The 24,222-nt window shown below is 47.1% G+C and overlaps 1 protein-coding gene and 1 long non-coding RNA gene across 2 annotated transcripts in view; one reads left to right on the top strand and one right to left on the bottom strand.

The window, feature by feature from the left end:
• LOC126542489 (ras-specific guanine nucleotide-releasing factor 2-like) overlaps window positions 1–24,222 on the top strand; it is a 402,122-nt gene that overhangs the window by 233,690 nt on the left and 144,210 nt on the right. The window lies entirely within an intron of this gene.
• LOC126542488 (uncharacterized) lies at window positions 16,257–18,630 on the bottom strand. Its single transcript, XR_008614945.2, has 2 exons — window positions 17,540–18,630; window positions 16,257–16,562 (listed from the first exon to the last, which is right to left on the bottom strand). It is a non-coding gene; the product is annotated as an uncharacterized lncRNA (long non-coding RNA).

A 24,222-nucleotide genomic window follows, 5' to 3' on the forward strand; every position in this document is an offset into this window, starting at 1 on the left:
TTCTGAAACATGTGGAGTGAGCGAAATACCAATACAAAATGACTTACTGTACATACCAATAGCTTGTCAAAGAAACCCTACGAAGAAATGTGATGTTTCCCTTACTACTAACGGCTCGTGATCCCAAGATTATCAAGGAAGCTAAATACTGCTAGGCAACTCACATATATTGAAAGGTCGATTTCAACTAGCCCGGCCACTCCCTTGTCGACCGTCAAAAAATCTTTATTGACAGTACAAACAAGTCTTCAGGACAAATGAAATTTCTTGTGCACTTCCTGTGTCACAGTGTTGCACAACGTTGCCATTAAGAACAGTTGATTAAAATGTAAAACATTATCCTACATACCTCTAAATAAGAGGCAGTCAAAAAATGATAAACACAGCGCACCTCGTAAATTGGAATCACTTACACATTGTCGCTGCTGACACAGTTTCTTGAAGGTCAGAAACTTTGCGACCGCAGGCTGCACGTAAAGATGAAAAATAGCCTTCGTGTGCGAGTGCTCAGTGCGGCGTGGTAGCGCGTGTTGTTGACAGGTATGATTGAGGAGCGTATTGATTATCGAAGTCTGGTGCCAAAAAGTCATTACGAGCCTGCTAGAGAGCCAGAAGTAGTCGCGTGTGCCAGGAGCTGTTGATCCCCATTTTCCTCGCCACAAAGGGGCTAGGAAAATTATCAGCAGCGACAATTAGCGGCACAACATATGACTAAAGGAATTGTCAACGCCAAGATGAGTCAATTACAACCACAAATTTATGCAAACGCCAAGGAAAAGAAAGTTTTTGTAAGGAACAACTCCAAGCATTTTCATAAAGCGAGCACGTTCATGGGCATCTTTGATCCGCTGGAGTGTGTATGATAAGAGAACAGTGGATACCAAATACAAATTCTATAGCTGTAATCACGAGTCTTAGAACACTTTTACTTAATATATATCAGATCCCTCTTTTTAGTGAGTTGATGTTGGTTTACCATTCATCCAGATAACGTGCTACATCGTGCCACTCAAGCTACGCCTGCCAAAGTGCCAATGACCGCAAAAGCACTAATCACACAAATATATAAAAATACAAGTGCTTGAATACGCAACGTCCAATTGTTGCTAACATTGCAGCTCTTGAGGCCGAGCTCTTCAGGGTCTTGCAGAGCAATGGCTTGTGTTATTGGTGTATGTAAAACGCAGTGCTTTATGTTATAAATGGCATTAGCGCAGTCACCAAGCGCAATTCCTTTGACATGCGCCCAGCAATTCTGATGCTGCCTGGACTGCAGGATACTACTACTATTGTAATAGCTTGCAAAAGTTTCCCATGCAAACATAGTTTATTAGAAATTTCTGCAACGACCTACGAGCCTCGACACAGCATATAAGGAATTCTTTGCGTTATATCTTTCATCGACCTATCGCAATATTTGGTCGGCGTTTTGCCCCGACACCAGTGAACGTTTATGCGCAAGTAATAAAGATAACGCGCATTTACGCCTGCATGGTAATTACATATATGCAGATATAATGCTCCAGAATGCTTCCTTTTTACTGTTATTGCTTTATTAAAATCGGCCACAACGCGTCGACCTAAGGAATACAAAGGTTTAAAGCGAAGGTGGCATTGGTCAAGGAGCAGTCGGATGCTTACTTGAGCTTGGTTTTACTGGAACTTATATATCACTCTTACTTTGCAGCTATCCAAGCGCGTAATAAGACAACGTATAAACCTCTAATTGAATCGTCAATTTAAAGAAGTGTGTAGCCAGGCTACAGTCACTGAAGCTGAATAATTAACAAACCCTAGCGGGATCGTAAGGAACGTTGATGCTAGGCTGCTTTGTCTTTGTGAATTGTATTGGGATTTCAAGCTACGTTTTCCCTAAAAGCTATAGCTTTCCCTTTTTTCCCTGTTTAAGGGCGCTGTAGCGTAGTACTCAGACCTGCAACAGGCACCAATAAAATATTTATGTCTGGCTTTTCCACACAAAGTCTGTTATTGCCGTGAAGCAAGCTTCGCAGACATTTGCTTAGAGTTTCTGTATGCGTCACATCTGTCCTCCATCGAATGTAATTCGGAAAAGCTTTTCATCCTCACTTTCACATGCTTCGTAGACGCTGCTTCGTACGCTCAAGAAGAAGCCTTCTCCTCAGTGGTCATCGACTGTGATGCCAAAGTCCTCAGCCCCGCTACCATCCGCACTTCTAGTTCCAGCGTTGCAGAGCAGGTTGCTATTGCTATTGCATTGACGAACAATGAACATGACACCATTTATTCAGACTCCAAGGCCGCTGTCAGGGCCTTTCAGATGGGAATGGTGGCTTCCCAGGCCCCACGTATCATCCAAAATGCTAAAGACATCAAACATCACTCATTGGCCTGGTTCCCTGCGCACCTTGGAACCATTGAGGGTGCCTCGCCCAACCCCAACGAGGAGGCGCACTCGGCTGCACAAGGTTTGACTGACCATGCGCCAGGTAACGCGTCCCCTCCTGGGCGAACCGAGCCTCTCTGCTCGTACAACGAGATCTGCAATCATAATCATCTATCAAGAAGACTCCTGCCTTTGCCGCACTGCTCGCTGTGCAGGTTCCAGGCAGTCACTCTCAGACTTCTGCAAAAAAGCACTTACCCGAGCCCCGCGGAGCTGCACACAATGTGCCCCGAACGATTCCCAAGCCCGCGCTGCCCCCTGTGTGGTGGTTATGTGGACTTCGAGGATCTCCTATGGGGCTGCGCCTTTGCCGGTCCCCCTTTCACCCAAGAGGAAATGATGAAGCTCATTAGGGCCCAGGGCCAAACCTCTCAAATTCTGGCAGTCCAGAGGACTCGCGAGAGGGCTGTCAGGTTTCACCTGATGGTCCCCGAGTGGGCCTAGCCAGGTGACGTTGAGTTTACTCGCGTCTATTGTGGACCAAATAAAGTTGTTTCACTCACTCACTCATGTTTACATTAACCACCAACCAAGCTTGATTTCGGAAAGGTTCGTTAGATTGACGTAGCATAGGATGCATGTCAAGTAGCGCTGCGCAAGCTACTCGCGTCAGTAGCAGCCATCAGGTCAACGCAAGCCAATTACTAAATTTCTCTTTTCGCTTACATTGCCTGGTACTGCTTGCGGACGCAGTGCCGGTGTGGCAGCGGAATGTGCGTTCAGAAACCTTAGCGAAGAAAATTTTTTTAAAGACAATATCGTTCTTGGCGAGTTAGTACGTGTCTGTTTCTAACGTGCTTCTAGCTTCTTTCATGGGCCGATCACGAAGACAGAGCAATCTGAATAGAAGTGCCACTGTGGCCACTGTGTATGTGCCACAGGATATGTGCCTCTGGGGTCACTGGCAATGTGCCGCTGGGTATGCGAAACTGGGATCACTAAGTATGTGATGACACTCGGTATGGGCCACTGGGGCCACCGGGTACCTGCTACTGTGCATGAGATGACTATGAGGATGAGGATGATAACTATAATGATTGAGACGATGATGATATTAATGATTGTGATGGTAATACCGATTATTATGGTTATAACTGATGACAAAAATGTGGAAGGCCATTCACCTGGTAGATGACGTCGATCAAACGCTGTCACTCCAGCGCGGCTATCACGATAAATAATATGCTTCACACAACCTCCCCCCCCCCCCCCCCGATTCACCCAGGAAGACATTGTCTTTCGTCAACTTCAACAAGACATTGAATTGCCTTCTAGCGTTCCTTCTTCTTTTTTTATTCTTGAATAACTGCACACCTTCTTTGTCTGACACGAACTATAAAGTGCAGCATCAGAACTTTTGGCAAACGAGCTGCTCTCCCCGCGAAACTCCGCACAGGGCCGTCGTGCTGGCGCGGACACAACTTGTAAGGCCGGTAGCGAACCGTGTTGCTGGCGCATTGACGGGAAACAGTGACGAATAGCTGCAACGAAGTGCAGCGAGCCAGCGAAGCGTATCTTGTCAAGTACGCACGTGACTTGCGCTCAAGTGAAGGAACATGTGGCCACGACGTGAAACGAAGGCGCCGCTGGCGGCATTGATTGGCTGCCTTTGCAGGTGGGCAGGCTCTGGCGGCGGCGATGTTTGCGCTGTGGTCTGATCGCACCGGCTGCCACCCTGCCAGCGCTGCTGGCGCTGCTGCTGCTAGTGCTGTATCTGCTGCCAGTGTAAGAGCGGGAGTAGCGAGGCACGTCGCATTCGTCTTCATTGGCAGCCGACACCGCCATCAGAGAGCAGGTGGCCACGATATTCCCTTCAGCGCCGCCCTCCTTGCAGTGAGCAACAAGAGGAGAGGAAGTCGGGAAGAGAGAGAGTTCCCCGTGCCTTAGTATGCCCAAAACTGCGGTGCACTTTGCTGTCGAGAGGAGGTTGCGTCAAGAGGCTAGAAGGAAGACACGTGGAAAGTAAGACGAAAGTGTCAAAGGCAGTCACCGCCAAAAAAAAAAAAAAGTGAAAGGAAGGAAGAAAAATAACGGTCGATGTACATCGCAGGATCTCGTGTTAAAGCGGACGGATGCAGGATAGGTGTAACTGCGGGGAAGGCCGAGCTCCCCCTCGGATGCCAGTAGCTATGTTTACTTCCTCTTGATCACAACATCTTTCCCGCTTTACTCTGCGTGAATGTGTGATGGTTGCTGCTGCTTGTCATTCTGGGTACGTTAAAAGCGTCGCGCCACATGGCGGGTTGTTGGATCTGCTTGTCTAGCAAACAACGCTTCTTCGTGCAGCACTTGCAAGAGGACGAGCCGTCTGCCTCATGCTCGTTGCAACTGACGGCATCGGCCAAAAGTGTGGGCGATCATAGAGAGGGACGGAGAAAGACTGAGAAACGAAAGCAGGGGTTAACCGGAAGACAAACATTCGGTTTGCTTCCCTGTACACTGGAGAGGGGTAATGAGGGACAGAGAATTGAAAAGGAATGCACTCGCGCAGAAAAAGATAGGAAAGAAACACACACATGCGTATAAACACGCACACACGTTCGGGGGGGGGGGGGGGGGGGGGGCAAATACGCGGTAGCAGTTAAGTCTTGCAACTATAGGTCGATTGAACCAAGGAATTTCATTAGCGTCATCGTTGCTTTCTTACCGGACGACCTCATAAGCCGGCATTCCAAGATCATCTGCTGCGAGAGCGGCTTATCGTCTCTTCTATGCGTGATCTATTGAGGACAATGTCAAAGAACATGTTCGATGGTTTCTTCGTTGCCACAATCGTCACAGACATCGCTGTAGGCGATTCTGATCCGACAAGCTTCGATCATATTTCACTGTGTAACTAATGTGCGAGTATTTCCCACAAAAAGTAAATGGAAATACCAGTGGTATTTTTGGAAAGCTTACGGCGCGAGCCGATTTCAAAGCCAGCAAGAGCCCAGGCGTATCCAAGGAACATAAATAAAACACTGAGTTACTTAGTGACGTAAATCACCGGTGGGTGTTTTGAGCAGGAGAACTCTGAGGAGGGGCCGCACAGAATAAAGGAATGAGAAGAGGCCGTCCAGTCGTGTCTGTGTAAAATAACTGCCACCAAAGTGTATGTACCAGCGGAAAACGTAGAGTTGACAGGTTTTACGTGACTGACAAAACATGGGCTTGCGATAGATGCCGTAGTGGAGGGTTAAGGGTTAATTATGAGCACCAAAAGCCCAGTACAGGATTATTTTTGTGATTTGGTGAAGAAAACAGGAGTCTCAGGCTATATTAGATGTTGCTCAAAGCTCTTCGGAGAAAACGTACAGAAAAACGCGAAGCATGTCGAAAGCTGAAACAGCAGTCACAGCGAATATTACGATGATACGGTTAAAACGACAGTGCAAAATGCGTGTATCGAAGTATTTTCGTCAGCAGACAGAAGAAAGGAAGGAAAACAAGAAATCAAAGACAGAGAGGTTAACCAGATTAAGTGTCCCGTTGGCTACATTGCTCAGGGGGATGGGGTAATTAAGGGCAGAAAAAGCAAGAAAAGAAGAGAAGGTTTAAAAAAAAAAGAAAGAGAAAACGTAACGCACCAGATCGCACATTCTATATTTTTACAACGAGTCCCGTTTCCTTTAAAAAGCAGAATAACGCTTTTAAAGCGGTTCGGGCCGACGTCGGATGGGACCAGGGTCCAAGGATTCTGTCTTCCGTAAGGGGGTGGTTGTCAATCGTCTCGAGCGTGGTGCTTAGTACTTTGCACATCGAAACGATGACAATCACACAGAAGGTGCGCTATCGTCTCTTTGCACTCGAAAACTTCACAATCTGGACTTGTGGTCATTACGATGAGGTAAGAGTACGCATTGGTAAGCTACACCAAGCCATAGGCGACAGATGATAGTTACCTCCAGTCGTGGTGAGGCGGAGCTTCAAATCAGGATCCAGGGAACAAAGGCGCTGGGTTTTAAAGTATGCCGAATTACATTGGGCCAGCGTAAGCTCGCGAGCAAGCGCACGGAGCTTTCCCGCTGCGTCTGTTCTCGACAGCGCAATAGCGGCGCAATCGGCACTGGTATGTGAAGATTGAACTGCTTCGCCTGCTTGTTCGTTTCCAATGATGCCACAATGACTTGCCAACCATTGGAATACAAGGTCATGTCCTTTCTCAACTTCCCGATGGTAAACTTCACGTAGTGTCCGGGTCAAATTGTTCGTGGGCAGAAAGTTCCAACAAGAGTAAAAGCTCCATCGTATGAAGAAAAAGGTCAGACAGATAGTTGAGCGGGGCATATATGCTGCTGTGTAACATAAGCTCCAAACGACTATGGCATTCAGTTTTGTTTTGCTTTTCTGCCTTTTTTTTCTGCTCATATGAGCTGGTTTCATTCGTGTGTGCTAGCAAGTACTGCGAAACTTTGAATTGAAAATGCGTAATCCAGACGAGCAGGGCCGGCAGGCCTACTTATTTCGCCTGTCTTGCTGCTTAGTATCTCGTCGCTGTAGCCTTGTCCACGCCTTCGCAGTAATAATACGTCCTAAGGGTCTCCGGCCTGCTTTCAATAAATTATCGTGTCGTGTGCCGCTCCAGTGCCTCTTAGCACCGGAGCGCATAAGAGCAACCGCTTTCTCGACACGTTCGCTTACTGAAAAATTTTCTGCCGTTTCGAAATGGCCGTAATCTTGCCGCTCGTGGAAAAGACACGCATTTCATATTAATACGGGCATCCGATCAAGCTGGCAGCATAAAAGGCGACCTTTTAGAGTTGCGAGTCGGCAAACTCGATGAAATGAAACGTACGCGAGTCGCTGGTCGCTGGTATAAATGCGACAGAGCTATGAAGATGACTTTGAACTGAACTGCAAGAACTGCCGAGGGGAGCAAATGAAGAAGTATATGATTCCTTCCACTGGCGACATCGTCGCAAGTTTGACTTCACTTATAGCTAGCAGCCACTGCTTACGCTGCCATGGCTGAGGCGACATTTGCCATTTTGAATTTTGTTCAATTTCATATTTAGTGGAATGTGTATAATGAATACAAAGTATGGAAAGTCGGCGTGCGTTCGGGCGAAGCATGACTGGCTGTTATTCGAGTGAACTACAGGCCGACGTAAAGAGAAAACGAACTTGAAAAAACGAAAGAAATATTGTTTAAAAGAAGTGTTCATTTCATATTTAGTATTTTTCTGCGACGCCGTTTTGAATTTCGAAACTTTACGACTGCACGAGTCCACGGCTAAATTGCGCGGTACTCGGGCAGTATTTCTCACTGACATGAGATGAAAGGAGTATTGGCACGTTGATACGACGCCATCTACTTCTCGTCTTGTAATCCAAAATTATTAAACGCATATGCACTTATACACATACCTTTGTAGCGAAGCGAACATGTCGCAATGAATCTGCATACTGGGACACGACAGCGTAAACATGGAAAACATCAGTGGAAGTATAGGAGCTCGAAGGAAATGTAAGAAATAATTACACCCCACGGTTCTGTCAGCGCATGTTTGTTCTTTATTGCGAGAAACACTCTTTTCAAAGTCAGCTCCCAAGGTAGAACATTTCTCATCCAGAACAAGTTGTATTCTAATACGTGCACATGGTGATGGATCAAGTGACACTTTCGACCATTTCTCAGTTGCACTTTTTTTGTTATTCTTTGTTATTTGTAGAGGCAGCGAAAATAGCGCTTCGGTGCATTTGGTTGCAACTGGACTCACCCAAGTCGACATTTCTGACCAACTTTATCCATATCGCCTAGTTCCAAGTTCTGGCATGAGTATTTAATCTGGCACGAGTATTTTAATCTTTATAATATTGTGAAGCTAATGGCAGATAGCGCGATATTTTAATTCTATTTTACAACACTTTCTTAATAGGATAGTACCTTGTCAAACACTGCCGCCGGTCGTTATGGCATGATAGTTTGTCGACAACGTGTGCCTTATAGGCTAATAATGCAACTGCGCTTCACGCTTCGAAGCTTCAACAATTTTAAGTGCCACGTGCTGGTTCATGCTGTCGTCACCGGCAGGCCCCCAGCAAAGGCCGAGAACGATGACGCAATTCCCAATCATCCGCATGCGCCTCGACACAATGTCAGTGGCCTCGCTATGGAGTACGCGTTAATCAAACCTGAGCGGAGTGCACCTCGTCGCGTAAACGTCGCCATGACAACAGCGGAGGTCATGCGCATCGATGTAATGCTCATCCTGCATCTCCGAACTGGCCGCCGAGTGGCACACGCCCGGACAGTGAATCTCCGCTAAATCGGCTCCAGTTTCAACTCGTGCTGCTTGGCTCGCCAGGGACAAGTTTACCGTTCTCTCTACGCAGAGCTTGTCCTTTAACGAGAAGTCCCTCTGGAGCCGCTCTTCTATACTCCCTCTTCGTTCACTCTTCCTTACTAGTGGTAACATTTTGGTCCAGGTTGTTTTTCTAGTCGCCATGTTCCTTTAATCTGGTCTTCGCTCCAATGCTGCCGACGTAAAAGAGCCGGAATGGCTCTCTCTCTCTCTCTCTCTCTCTCTTTGTTAAACTCAGGCTGATTGCAGTGATTAAGCATTTCACTACTTGTCATAGCTCTTGCTTCAACAGTACACCCTTCCTTTTATCCTGACTAGCCGATTGCAAGCCGCCTATAGGCTGATACCTTTTATTGGATCAGGGTCACCTCCGTTAGCATGCCGCTCTTTTTTTCTAGTTTTCTCTTTTGATCATCGCACTTTTCGAAACTCTCCTTCCACCTGCTTTTGCGTGTCTCTCAGTGCAGTCAGGGTGTGTCTCACAAGAAACGTGCAGCACTGTCATTTCTACTACTTGCTTCCACAAATCAGAGGTCGAATTCGTACGGCAGTTTGCTCATAACAACCGTTGGTTTTGAACAGACGAAGGTACGTGGTCTTCGCAGTTTTAGCCGTGGTACCATGCGAGTCGAACGAGAAGCCATGCAATAAGATGGAGCATGCGACCAACCAGCAACGACAGATCACCGCACCGATGCCTCCGATGCCCTAGCTATGCGCATATCGCTTGGGTTGTACATAGGGGCCGCATGCTCGGTAGATAACTTTCAATGATATCACTTTCATGATGCTTCGACGGGCTGAGCCATCATTTACAGGGAGCCGGCATTATCTTCAGGCGCCCGCATTATTTACAGTGTGCCGTCGCGCAGGCCATTACGTTGCAGAAAAGTTAAAGTATCATATCAGTTAAAGTAGTACTCGATCCGGTATCCAGTTCTAGGTGCTCGAATGACGCACGACTGTGCATGATCGCCAATGACACAGCAGCGAAAATATTTTCTATTTACGAGAACTTCTTGCTCACTTGACCTATTTTCACATTTGAACTCTACCTGGATCACGGTCGGCTCTAGCTTCACCGAGAACTGCGCGCTTTTTGTCAAGAATGAGCGTAAAGCGCACGACCTGTTTGCATCCGCCCTGCACCTTCTTTTCTCTCTCCGTGTCGTTCATTTGCCAGCCTGCGCGTCGTAGTCGCTGTCATCGTGGCTCACCAACATGAACCGACTCGGCGCGTATTCCGGGCTCTGCGCAACCAACCGACAGAGAGCAGCCTTTTCGTCCCTTCCCTGTTTGCGCACGCCCACCCGTCTATTATTCAGCGAGGAATCTCGCTGTTCTCCTACCTCTTCTTCTTTTCCTCACTGTTTCGCTAACGAAGGGAGCAACAAGCGCGCCGATCCACCTATCCAGCTCCTTTCCTGGCGCCCTCTTTCCCTCTTTCCTCGCTGCCGCCGCGACGGTGGATTTTGCACGCAAACTCCGCAGAAGCCGCCGCAATCTTCTGGGAGAAGTGTTGTTGAAATTAGGAATTACTGGCGGCTGCCGGCGCGTCTGATCACCGTGAGGGCGTCATCGCTTTTGGACGTTCGTCTCGGGCTTCGTCGATGATCAGACGCCGCCCTCTTTGGAGCGGTGATTGCCGATGACGGTAGTCTTCTAGGGGAGCGTTTTGTATTCGCTGAGATGGCAGAAAAAGCCACGCGCTGCTGCGCGCCACGCGGCGTCCGATCCGCGTCTTCCGCGGTATGAATAAATCTGCTGGCGGAATCGCAAATTCGTGCGCGGAGGACATAGGAGTCACAAACGGGCGGTACTCTCTGGGTTTATTTCTGTGTTTGCGCTTCCGGCCTTGTGTGCGCGTATGTGCGCGTGTGTATGTACGTGATTGTGCGTGGTTGCACTTGTTTTCGCAATCCCTTTTTTCACCACCACGTACCTTGCCATCTCAAGCTGCGTGGAAGGATCTTGGAGGAATCATCGTGGTGTCTCGGGCTCCAAGCAATAATAAAAGTGAGGACGATGGACAACCACTTTCTTCTGTCGTGTTCTTGCTTGGCGCCTAGACACCACAATAAATGTATACAAACTGGTTCTCCACAGTAGAATGCTGTCCACAAAACACCTGCGCACGGCACCACCTCATTGATGCTGGCGAAGGCGACGTTTAGGTTAACGTGCAACACTAACTACTTCCAACCCTCGGACTAATTTCTTCTCATAACAAGCATAACGTATTAGAACCCAGAAGATTTGTGATTCTGTGAGCAGATTGGAGCAGCGGAAAGAAAAAGCAGGATGCAATGGTGGCTCGAAAATTCCGTAAGGTTCGAGCACATTTCCCGGTGCTCGTATTTCCACAGGATGAGCGTCTTTCATGAGCCTTTCAGGTGTTCTCCACAGCTCGTATTTTCTCAGTATGACTGCTTTTCGGACGCAGTCCGCAGTGAAACGAGATCATCTCAGGGACGAGAGCAAGTTTTATGCTCTTGCCAACCCCTGAAAAAGAGAGAGATATAGAGAAAGAAATGACAGGCACACGCTACAAGAGTTAGTTTCCTGCTGTGGGAACTAAGAGAAATAAAGAGGGTGATAGTGCGAGTGCAATTCTCTTGATTTACTGCGCACGTTTTCCTTTATTCAGGGAGCAAGAGGCTAATGGAACCAGCATCATTTTCCGTGCTAGACCCGCTGCTTTGCCGTCTCTTTGTTTCCTCGCATGCCCTAATGGGCATAAATTTGCCACGCCTCTGTTGTACCCACGGGCAATTCGCGAGACTCTCTAGACTCATGATGAAGCGCTGCTACACATCGCACACGTGCAAGCAATGAATTGAGGACATTATGAAAAAAAAAAAGGAGCAAGAGCGCAGCGGTAGGGTAAGCAGGCCAACGTGAAATTTCTTTGAAAGATTGGGCGCTTTTTCCCTGGAAGTAGCAACAAATTATGAAGCCCACAGCGCTAGGGGTGGCCAGAAAAGCGCAGTTTTTGGCGAGAAAAAGTGCAACTTCTAGCATGGGTGTCGTCATGAATGACATTGTCAGGTGTCGCGTATGAATAAATGCAGGAACGGAAGGGTCTCGTTGCGCTGCTTTCGCACACATGAGTGTTACTTTTGAACAAAATAACTAAATAGGGCATCCTCCTACCCTGAACGTTATAAACGTCCTTCAATCTGATAAAAGCACAGAGGCGACGTACAGTAAACACTGGAAACATGCCCAAGCAACGAATCACTGTTTGATAAATTTTGGGGTATTCGTAGCATTTAAGAATGCAAAAATTGGGCGTCTCTGCCTCCGTCAATAGGGGATTGCCACTTTGCGCTATTCTGTAAACTTTGACATCTTATTGCGCTCCCTTTGTGTACGGTGTCTTATACTTGCGCGCGAAAGAGAACATGATAAATGAAAAGCAGGGTTGGTGACTAGAACTAGGCCCGGTCGGCTACCCTGCGCTAGAGGACTGGGGGGAGTGGGGATTTAGGAAAGGAGAGATAGTCAAGAGCTGCTGTGCACTGCAGTCAACGATGCAGTGAATATCCTTAGAGCGCTGTGTCACAAACCGCAGATAAGTCGGGTTGCCTTCAGCCATCGCGGCAGAGCTTTTGTGACCTTGCAGCAAAGTAGACTTATGGTTCACCCATTACGCTTTAATATACCTGGGTCATATAAAACCAGGCCACATATAAAGAAGTTCCGTTGTGCTGCACTCCTTGCAACAAATCAGCTATTTTACAACACACCGAACTGTCACGGGTTAATATTGCAAACAGAACGCAGACAGGTGTACAGCTGGGCTAGCTCGTACATGTCCATGGTACGGGAACGCAAAGGCATACGCAGGCCCACACGATGTCTCCTTTAACTTCCTTGGAAAATAGCACAGTAATGAAAATGGAGTCGCCGAGGTACTTTCTGCCTTAGTCTCTCCACAGCAACTGAATAATGTTAACAGAACATAACTCCAGTCAAACAATGTACGAGCATACAGCAATGGGCTCTGTAGCACACATGTCCAACCACCCTATTTGCCTAACTTTGCCTCTCTACTATACAGTTTCAGAGCGCGTACCTCTTCAAAGCCGAGGGGCCAATGTGGGTCAATCTTGCTCATCCGCAAGCCGCTCACGGAATCAATATACGCTCGTCGCACACACTGGGTCGACACCGAGAGACGTGCAGTTGGTGAAGAAAAAAAAAAGAAGGGTGTGGGCAGCGACGAAGCCGAGACCAAGCCGACCACCGGCTCTGCAGCTAAGCGGGAGATTCCGGCCAGAAATGGTTTCGCCGCGAGTGCACTGAGTTTCGCCACGCAAGGTATTGACGCCCCAAGGAAGTTATACCGACGAACCCTTCTCTGCGCCGTCTGAATGTCTTTTGTTCACTCGACGTCTGTGGTTTTGTTTTTTCGCGCTGGCGAGAAAATACGGGCCAGTGACGCGGAATATCCTGGACATAATGGAAACGAAATCCTTCGTCTTCTTTGCACCACTTTTCCGTAGTTCATCTCTTGAAGAAACGCCGGGAAACCGGCACTGGTGTTCCGGTCTACTTAGCCTCTCAGGAGATCCTTTATGATCGTAGCAGTTGGCTGCAAATGTCTAACATGGGACATCGGTTCTCTCAGTTATAACGGTGAATTCATGATATTCCTGCAAAATTTTGCCTCCTTTTTTTGTATGCAGTATGAATTTTACACAATGCCATAAAACACGCGGAAGCGTCCTTCCGCGACCTCATCCAAGCCCGCAGTTTGAGTTCTCTGTCTGAAAAAGAAAAGAAACAGATAAAAGTAAATGGTTCTTGATACTGCAGAGATTTGAGTTCACTTCCTGTGGTTTTAAAAGGTCACCTTACATACCAATCGTCCGTGCTGCTACTTGCTGATAATAGTACTAGAAGCACTGCTCGAAAACAGTTTGGGAACTATACGTACTCTAGATACCGGCACGATGGGCTCACAACTTTCTGATTCCCTGATTACAGGAAGAAACTGAATGTAAAGGAGGCATCGCAAACAGTTATTAACTATTCACCTTTCCGTGAATTTAAACTGACGGGGTTTGTTGATATCTGTGCTCATTATGGCGCGCAAATATTTTTTTTAAGTAGGTAGTAGGGCACTGCGTACCAAGACTCGATGTTCTCGCCGTCTTGCTGTGTGATCTGGATGTTGACTTAACAGAAATACGCTTTGCCATATGCATGGCACCTTTAGTAAACGTTAAATATTACGTCAGGTGGAAGTCGAATCCAACATGGCCGACATTTCCGCAGTAAATGCTCAAACTAATGTCCACGTAAATGCACTGTCAATTTTCTCATTACTGCTGCCGTCGCTCACGACTTCGCTCACAACTGAACGACTTTAACCAAACGTTTCTGCGCTCTCCTCAAATGTGAGTACGCTTATTTCCGTGGTCCTTCTTTCGAAATGCTCCCCTCTTTCCGCGAAAGGATCCCTTCAGCCAGGAAGGAAATACTACATTCATCCGTTCGCTAAAGCAGGGTAAGAACGCGGTCATGTTTACCTTCACTTGACGGTACCCGCGTTCTCGTCCGCACACCACACCGCCATTACCTAGGCGCATCTTCTCGCAACATCTCCACTACATGGCTTCAGTCCACACTTGGCATTCCGCTCAAGCCATAGCGGCAGCGGTCAGCACTCTACCTGCCCCTAGGGAACAGGCCCAGCGTCGCGTAGTCCGCGCGCGCTAAATATTGCAGCCGTGCGGGTCGCGCGCTCTGCTCGCCTCCGCCAGCACGCGTGTCCTCTCTCGGCGCGCCTTTGGAAGTGCCTCAGCACGCGCTCGCCTCCATGAAACTTTGAAGGCGGAGCGTCTCGCTGGGCTCCTACGCGCTCTTTCCGCCCGCTGTTCGTGCCACAGTGGTGCTCTCCGGTGTTACTCGCTTACCACGATGCGTCTGCAAAGTACTGCGTTTTCCGGCGGTTGAGCAACGCTCCCCATATGCCCGCTGGGCCGTGCGCCATAGCGTGCGTTTCCGGAGGACGAAGTCGCCACACCGAATCTGAACAAGCCTACGTTACTTTGCCTCCGGAACAGATCTACACAACATAGTGTTTCTGTGACCTTTCTTTCTTTCTTTCTTTCTTTCTTTCTTTCTTTCTTTCTTTCTTTCTTTTTTTTTTGCATGGAGACACACCTTGTGAAATGATAACGAGGGTAGAGTGCGTCGAATATTAGATGGTGCGCACACGAAATATATGGATTCCCTCGGGCGTCAGCATGATGCACGGAGAGGCATCAAAGAAACATCGCGATCTCTGGTCTCGCTCGCGCCATTATAGGTACCGTCAGTGTTATTTGTTCGTCTAAGTGCTTGGAGTGCTTTCTGCTTACAGATATAGGGCGTCCTCTAATGTTCCCATACAATGGTTCTAAATTGTTCATGTTGGAGCGGTAACGGGACGTTTTGTAAGCGCAAGGGCATTCGTGGTATCGGCACACGCAAATCAGCATCGTTGAGCGAAAACAAGGTCGTAACAATGAAACAATGAGACTACCTGAGTGGAAGAAAACTAGGACTTTCCAATTTGATTATCGTTCGTCCATGCACTAATCGGGCATTGGTGACGGACACTCAGAAAATTATGTGCCAAGAACTGTTGAGACACCGTGGCAAGAGAAATTCTGCATAAAAGATGCGCACAAACGGATGAAAGTAGCTCACAAACATACTTATACTGAGCATGTGTGCGTATTCGACTCAACGTCATAAAGTTACGTGGTACGTATACATGAAAGCGTAATGCGATGGCAAGAAGTCAGCCTCAGTAAGAGATAAAAGCTGCACCAAGAACAGAAAGGTGCAAAATGGTGGGGCCAAACCACTACGTCGCACGAAAAACATTATGCTCTCTAGAGCCTATGTGGCGCTAATGACGCCATAATAACTTAGAATTAGACTTTCTTTTTCGTCACTGCGGATAACAGCTACAGGCTACAGTGGGGACAGACATGCTACTTCTACGAAGCTCTTAGGTATGATTGGTGACAAGAGTCTGCTTTCGTCGAAAATAAGCTCTTAGCTAATGGCTGCTTTTCACGCAGGATGCTGTGGTTGGACATTCCCGTAGACTACAGTGCTTCCCCAAGCCATCTTAACACGCTCTTCACGTCAGGTCTTTATTACGTCCGGGCATGACAAGCGCGACACGCAGATTATAGCTACTATGTGTTTCGCTGAACACGACGCGCTAAGTACTTTAGGGGGAAGCTTACTGGCACCAAGGTAGACGCGCTTGAGTATACAAGGTTAATGGCAGTTTACTCGTTGTTATTGTTTTCTGATACTAAAGTCATGGTGTGGATGCTTCGTTCATCATGATGATGTTATCGCGAATAAGTGGATCGTTTTTCTCATAAGAACTTCAATTATACGATCGTTTTAGAAGCGAGGTGTGGAATTATCGGTGACCCGGAGCAAATGGGTTCGAGTAGTTGCTCGACCAGTCTCGCGATGTCACCGCTAATCTTCGCGTAGGTGGTAGGGATTTCCTATGAGACGTTGGATTTATTCTCGTGCGATTTTATTGACATTTTATCTGGCTTCTTATTGATATGGTGGAGGCCGGTCGGGTGGCATCTGGGAGCTTCATCTGGATGACTGCACTCGTGGTGTTAATTACTGTTCATCGCTATCTTCCTTCTTCCCTTTAGCTTTTCCTTTCCCCTTTCCTTTCCCCTTGCCGCCGGCCTTGCCACCAGACATCTCAGATGCTATCTTGCGGCCTTTGGCACCGGGTTCATCCTCCTCGGATCGGCGCATCCTGGTTGGGTGCTTCTTTGTATGTTCATGCTTACTGTTGTCGTCTACACCTGTAACAAGTACAGTGCCCTGATATGAGACAGTAATTAGGACGCAAAATTCACATATTTATATTGGCATTCAAATATATCATAAGAACAAAAGCAGCGGCGCGGCTTTGAATTTTTTTCCCGATAAACTTGTGACGTGACGTGTAATAGCGATTTTCCTGCGTTGCGGGCGAACTTTATAGCTAATATGCTACTATTAAGGGCTCCATGTTACCGAGAGAGTAGAGGGCGTACAGGCAGCATGATTACCCAGACGCACATCTGGTTTGCTACCCTACGCTGGGAGAGGAGCCTAAAGAGATGAAAAGAAAGATCACTAGTTGCGAGAAAACGTGATGTTGCACAACAAAGTTGAACTAGGCAGAGAGGGCACTCAGCGATAAAAGGCTTTTTTCTTTTTTTTACAACATTCCGGCACTTAGGAACACGCATATCTTAAAGTACTTCTTTGCTGTGTTTGTTGTTTTTCATTTCTTTCTTTCCTTGCGAGAAAAATCTTAAACTATCGGTACACGAAAGTTGTCATGTCTCGGAGAGAAAGAGAGAGATAAATGAGATCCGAAAGGCAACCAGGTTAACCGGTACGCAAACGTCCGTTTTGCTACTCTACACTGGGGAAAGGGAAAAGGGATAATTATATAAGGACGGAAGGTAAAGCGAAGAAGTCAAGCCCATGCACATAAATAAAACGAGCTCACATGCACACGCACACACACGCATGATAGCGCTATGTTATGCACTTGGGCAATCCTAATATTAAATTCGTGAACGACCTTGGTACTCAGCATTTCCGATTAGTTATGAGAGTGCGCAGTCATTCGCTAGACGCGTTTCAGTGCCTAATTTTTCTAGAACGGCTTAACTGCGCCTGATCTACGGATTCGCACACTACAATATGTCTTTTTGCCCCTGTAAGTGCACTTCGATGCTTGACAGCAATGTTCAGTGAAAGCCGTGCACGTTTTGGAGATATTCACCTTCGGCGTTGCAGCAGGCCAAGACTGCCAGGACGAGGAGCCCCAGAATAAGAACAGTCGAAGTCTCCATTTTCGATAGCAATGACTAGTTGTCAAAGTGCTTCACCTTTATATACCTTGTCCGGGATGTTTCAAATGCCCAGGAGTGAAAAAAAATATTTTTTTTCTTCAGTTAAACCGAAGAGCAGTCGCAGCTGTGAATGTTGCTAAAGCGTCGTTTCGCGTGATCCCTCCGGCACTAAACACATGACACTCGCAACTCGCAAACGGAAGCGAATGCGTGAGAAAACCGGCTGGGTCTACAGTTCCTTGACTGTTGCTGCAGTGGGGTGCTGTTTTTTTTTTTTTTTTTTTTTTTCTAGAGGCTCAAGACAGCGCGTTCGTCTTGGCCAAGAAATTCGAGCAGAGCTGCACAAACATGAGCAAAACAGACTAGACGCAGGAAATTACTTTTGTAGCTGTGGGATAAAGTGTGATGAAGAAATAATGGAGAAAAAAAAACTGTTCGTGAATATTGGAACATTCCAATCTAAATAGTGCACACGCTTTACACAGCGTTCGATATTTCCATTCCTCTGCATTCTTTTTCGCTTGTGCGCAATTTTTGTCATCATTCTTTTTTTTTGACAGCTGATACGATTGGTCCAGATGTGACAAAACTTCCGATGTGCGGCCTCTGATTGATAAAGTCGACCTATCAGTCTTGAAATAGGCAGCTTTGTGTCTCGATCTCCGTCGCGGTCAAATACACGCTGTACTACGCACTGTGCCAGTTGTTTATTTATTTATTCCTCTATTTGGCAAAGCTTGTAGAAAACCAAACGTATAGTAACACTGCTTCCTTTGTTTATTCGGTGACAGAGTTATAGAATGCACGAGATTAACTAACCAAATGGACTATATATATTATGCAAAAGGATGGACGGCTGGGCGAGTCGGGCGAGTTTCGTCTTCTAGTTTTCGTCTGCGTCAATTCGTTCTAGGAACCAATAATACTATAAATGATACCAGTCGTTTCAGCGAAAACAAGCAACTACTAATTTAATGCAGTTGAAATAAAGAGTACTTCTATTTTTTCGGTGCACGTTACTCGCGCTGGTTAGCGTAAATAAATTATTGCATAATGCGTGATCAGCACGAAGTTATTATACTTCACTGAATACCCTTTCAATAACTACGCTGAGGACCATGTTTCAATTACACATTTGAAACGAGTTGATCTCTCAGGAATGTCCGCTTATACGGTACCGTGATATTGGCACTAGGTTTAATGTGTTCGTCCCAAAATCTATAGGTTGTAACAGCTGTGCGGGAAGCATAACATGAACTACTGCGTGTTTAGCATTAGTATGGCTAAGAGCCTTGCTTGCAAAGTATGTGGCTGTGACGAAACGATCAAATGCATTATCTGTGATCGTCGCCGATTTCGCCAACAGTGACGGGCGCTCTCTCCTGTCATCGAGAAACTGGACAGTTGTTTATTTCCCTAATATATAGATCTAGGCTACTGGCCACAATAGGAATTTAGACAGCACATTCCAGGGTAGGCAACCGGAAATACCTCTGGTTAACCTTCCTGCCTTTCTATGCATTCTCTCTCTCTCTCTCTCTCTCTCTGCACAGCCGATGTTCTAAGTCTTTCTTCCTTTCTTTCTTTCTTTCCTTCTTTCTTTCTTTCTTTCTTTCTTTTTCTATTTATTTAACAAAGTAGATTTCCGCGAGAGACCAAAATCCCGCGCAACTGTGAGTCGACCTTTTCCTTCCTTTATTATATTTTCAACCCTATAGACCTATTTCTTGCAAGGCAGCAAACCAGATTACTCGTCTGGATAGGCTCCCCACTCTATGCGTTTCCTCTTTCCTCTTTCGCATAATCTGTGCTGTCATATAACCTGGAGCATATCATTAGGAGCACGACTCTAAAGAGGAATGGCTGCGCAGTGTACGTGTCGTGGTGTTATCATCTGTTTTATTCTCATGACCTGCAATGAAACGACCTCAAGAATTAAACGCCTTCTTTCTTCGCTAATCGAATAGAGGGACCAAGCATCTTCATGCACGAACGAGCCAATAAATAAGTTGCTGAGTATTTCAAATCAAAAGAAAAAGTGACAATTTAGCAGGAAATGGCGAGGAACATGCGTTAGCATTACATCGCACCTATCACAGGTCCCGGATCCATGATTTAAACCGAGTTCACCACATTGCAAAGTGTTGTTCAAGAGCTCACTCAACATCCAGCTGTGTGAAGATAATTTTCAAGGGCGAATCGCTTCCCTCACACGTCAATGCGGGCCACCTTAGACACCCCGTGCGACCATTTATCCGAAGGCCATTCCAATGCCGCAATTGAATGAGGCGCTGTGTGCGAGTACACGAAAGTTTGCTCGCGCTGCGCAGAGCCCCACGCTGCACACTCCCATGTAGCCACGGTTCTCAAATGCCCCAATTCTATTGGGTCCCAAAATGAACAGATTGCTGCCTCAAAATGAAGAAGGAAAGGGAGGTCTTGAAGCAGATAACGAGAGACCATTCGTCTCGTCAGGAAGCTGCTGCGGCTCTCACAAAGCGGCGCTCCCGAAGAACGCAGATGCCTTTGTGAAGAGCGCACCACATCTGACAACACCTCCTCCTCGGCCTCCAAGGCCTTGTGGAGTCGAGTCTAACTCTGACAACAAGGTCGTGCCCGACAGCAGCAATACTGAAGCTTGGCCCATGCTACCAAAGCTGCAGCCACCGCCACAATTGAATCCACAGCCGAAACAACAGCCGTGGACACAGCCGATGGCACAGCTGAAGCCACAGTTGAAGCCACAGCTGAAGCTACAGACGGAGCTACGGCCTATGCCACAGCCGATACCACAGCCAATGTTACAGCCGATGCCGCAGCCGGAGCCACAGTTACATCAAAGGATACAGCGCACCTCGGTAGAGCCCATAGCTCCAACTTCGGATAAATCGTGCGAAGAAGACCGGCAAGTGGTCGTGATGCTTTGGTCCCTCATGAATATCCTTCGTGTACTTTTCAGCAAGTTGCATACTTCGTCAGTGCGAAGTGCAGTGGAAGTGCTGGATGCTCTTAATCTAGTGCTTGCAAGTCTCGAGTAAGCCCCATGACTCACCCGCAGCCTCCTATTCGCGCATTGACTACTGGCCCTTTGGTCGTCCCAGATATTATGAATGCAGATCACCAGCTATGGAACTTGACTTTCGTTTTACGGCACTTCACTGCACGAGCAGTGATAACTTCCTTCCTCTTTTCTTCTTTCTGTTCCCGATTTCCTTCACCCCCAATGTAGGGTAGCAAACCGGACGCTCGGCTGGTTGACCTCCCTGCGTTTCCTCTCTTTGCCAGCTCTTTTTCTCACTCAGGCGCGCGCGCGCGTGCGTGCGTGCGTGCGTGCGTGCGTGCGTGCCTGCCTGCGTGCGTGCGTGCGTGCGTGCGTGTGTGTGTGTGTGTGTGTGTGTGTGTGTGTGTGTGTGTGTGTGTGTGTGTGTGTGTGTGTGTGTGCGTGTGTGTGTGTGTGCGTGTGCGTGTGTGTGTGTGTGTGTGTGTGTGTGTGTGTGTGTGTGTGTGTGTGTGTGTGTGAGAGAGAGAGAGAGAGAGAGAGCGAGAGAGACAGACAGAAGAAAGAAAATTGAGGGGTCCAATTTTTTGTAGTCAAATCATATACACTTTACACACACGCGCCCTTCTAAGCTCCCCCATGTCCACTCTACCTCTACCACGTGACTGGCTTCCCACACTTCACACACATGCACTTTTTTCCACTTTGACACTCCTAATGCCAATGCATTAAAAAAGGAATGCAAAAGAAAGCAGCGCAGAAACGTGAGATTCCCCAAAAGCGCGGGTCTCGTGTTTCTATAAGTGAAGCTATGGCTCGCCGATTTCTCTCTTGTCAGCGACATTTCTCCTTCACCAGTTTAATGCAGACTTCGACACGACATCTTCAGTTTGTAACGAAGTTAGCTAAGGCTACGACGACCTCCCTAAACATTCATTCTTTCCTAGCTTTTTCAGAATTTAAGCCACTTGGGAGTGCAAGCAGCAGGAATGAAAAGTTGATCTTTCGTTGGGATTCCGGTACGAACCGGCTTTCATGGCGCAGTCATTTATTAACGTCCATTAGCGCGAGGCCATCCAGAGACGCAGGAGATTCTTTGAGGCGAACGTCTTTCGCTTTTTCGCAAACGCAGCGCTTCTATTCATCTGCGCGAACGACTGCTAGGATTAGATAGGGCTAAGCTGTGCTGTCATGGACAGCAAAGCGGCCGTGAAAGCATGCATTAATTCATGTCTCAGATATGTTCTTTGAGTCGGCAAATCTGTTTTGTCGGCAGTGCTTTTTAACAGTGATTTTTTAGGCCATGGCGGTAGCTCGAGGGTCCCCTTCGGCTTTTGGGTATCAGCGTAGCATCAAATTCTTATTCTCCAGAATTTTCACTTTATTATTTCTATGGCTCTTTCTCTATTTCGATTTATCTCTTATTTATTCCCCTAACTTACAAGTCACCGCCAAATTTTTTCACTGCAATACTCAGAATAAGCATAAAACGAGTGTGATGTCTCGCTTAGCAGGAACGCTGTGAATCTGCGATGAGATTTCATTTTCTGTTCACAAGCGCAATTCGAAGACCAAAAAGAAATTTTATGTGCAAGCCTTTTGTTATGATTAAGGTTGGCATTTCCAGCCTCAAACACTTGAGTGAATTAAAGTGCTGCAGTACATTATGTTACGCGGAGAGGGCCATTGGCTCGTCGCTATCTGCAAAGGATTCACTTCGCCATATTCAACATCTTTTTTTTTTTCCCTCTCTAGAGAGGGGTCTGCGTGTTTAGGGCCATTGGTGGAATAGTCTAAATATCCGAGTACAGAAGCACGCTGCGTTTCACGCTGATGAGTTACAGGAATGAACGCTAATCTGTGTGTTCCCGACTGAGATTACAACTCCCCGAATCGGAGGGTATCTCGGCGTCGGTTCTTACACAACGCGTAGCTTTGACTCATCGACCTGATTACCGCGAAACAATTTATATATACGATTACTATTGCAGAGATATTGTTGACAGCACCACGTGAAGAGCCGCGCGTGAAATTAGTGCAGTGCTGGTACTACAATGTTCTACATTGTCCCCCCCGCCCCTTTTTTTTATTATTATTTCCCGGAGCATAGGTTTAACCGTGTGCGCAGGCAGTGACTTACGTTGGGCTTGATGACTGCATTTGCGTTTAACGATGTAATGCCTCAAGTGGGAGGGGTTTTTCCCCTTCGGATCTTCCGACTGGTGAGTTACCTCTGGACTTATTCCTGCGCAGCAGTGTAACCAGCATCCCTGTGGCAATTGTTCCTTCGAACGGAGGCTCCATCAGATTGAATTACCCTCACGCTATCCAGGAGGCTCTTCACGCCGCTACTCCATTGTGCCATGCCACCTCGGATGTAAGGCAGTTTGGCCGAGGAGGCATTGTTTGAAGGTCGCCAGACCAGACATGTTATTCAAGTGCACATCTTTCGCAGCCATCTTGGTGAGTGCATTTATCCGTACCCACCTCGCGTGCACCAGAGGTACGAGGTGTTGATTCGGCCCTGACTGACAGAAACATTAGAAAAGTTATCTGCGGCTGGCGCGATTGCAGTGTATCGCTGTAATTGAGTCATGGAAAGTAACAGAATACCAACAGAATCAGTGATAGCCACTTTGCTGGCACTTCCTGTCCATCAGAGATCAAGTTATGGCCCCTGTATTCAGAGTAGAGCCTCTTGCACCACGTCCCCTTCAATATCACAATTGCTGGCGTTTTGGCCATACTTGGCGAGTTTAAATCAAGCCAACGGTATATTGCACATGCGGAGAAACTCACGCTACAAGTGATTGCACTTCCCAAAACGAGCGATGCTGGCCCTGTGATGGAAACCATGCAGCTGATTACTCGAACTCTTCTCTGCGGGCCCAATAAGTACAGGTACTCGAAGTTATGCAAAAAATACGTTGCTCCAGAAGTGAAGCTAGAAATATTGTAAAAGAAAGAATATTTTACTGTGCTGTAGTTGCAGCTAGGCAGACTACAGTACCTGACGTACCTCTTACTGCAGCCATAGAAAATGCTGCTCAGAAGGCCGTGGCTAAGGCAATGGATCAGCCTTGGTGAAAGTATCACACAGGCCATTTCTTTGCAGATGAATACGCTAATGCAAGCTACTGGTCTATGCTCTGTTGCAAGTTAGCTCATAGGTTCGGGACAAGTCTAGGCATGGTAAGAGGGAGACAACTATCTCTGGAAATGGTACATCGTCTACTAGTTCTCCTCCCGCTCCGTCTGCTTCTGACAACCAGACTGTACAATATACATAAATGAAAGACTCAGAACATAACGCTTGGTCTCAGAAAGGAGCTATGTCGACTATCAGTGAGGATTCTTCCTCATTTTTCCATTCGCTATCTAAGAAATGGAAATCTAAGTTTACTTTGAAGAAGAGTCTACCAAAGACGTCTCTTCTGACTGCAGCATCTTCTTCGTCATAGGATCGTTGGAGGTACTTCAGTGGAACTGCCTCTCAATATTATCAGCTTCTGTAGACCTATTTTATCTTACTAACCAACTTAATCTATGTGGTGGTGGTGGTGGTGGTGAATTGTAGGAACAGGCGGGTTTAGCCTGGCGAACAAGATATAATAA

The sequence above is a fragment of the Dermacentor andersoni genome, chromosome 2 (assembly GCF_023375885.2).
Source record: "Dermacentor andersoni chromosome 2, qqDerAnde1_hic_scaffold, whole genome shotgun sequence".
Taxonomy (NCBI): domain Eukaryota; kingdom Metazoa; phylum Arthropoda; class Arachnida; order Ixodida; family Ixodidae; genus Dermacentor; species Dermacentor andersoni.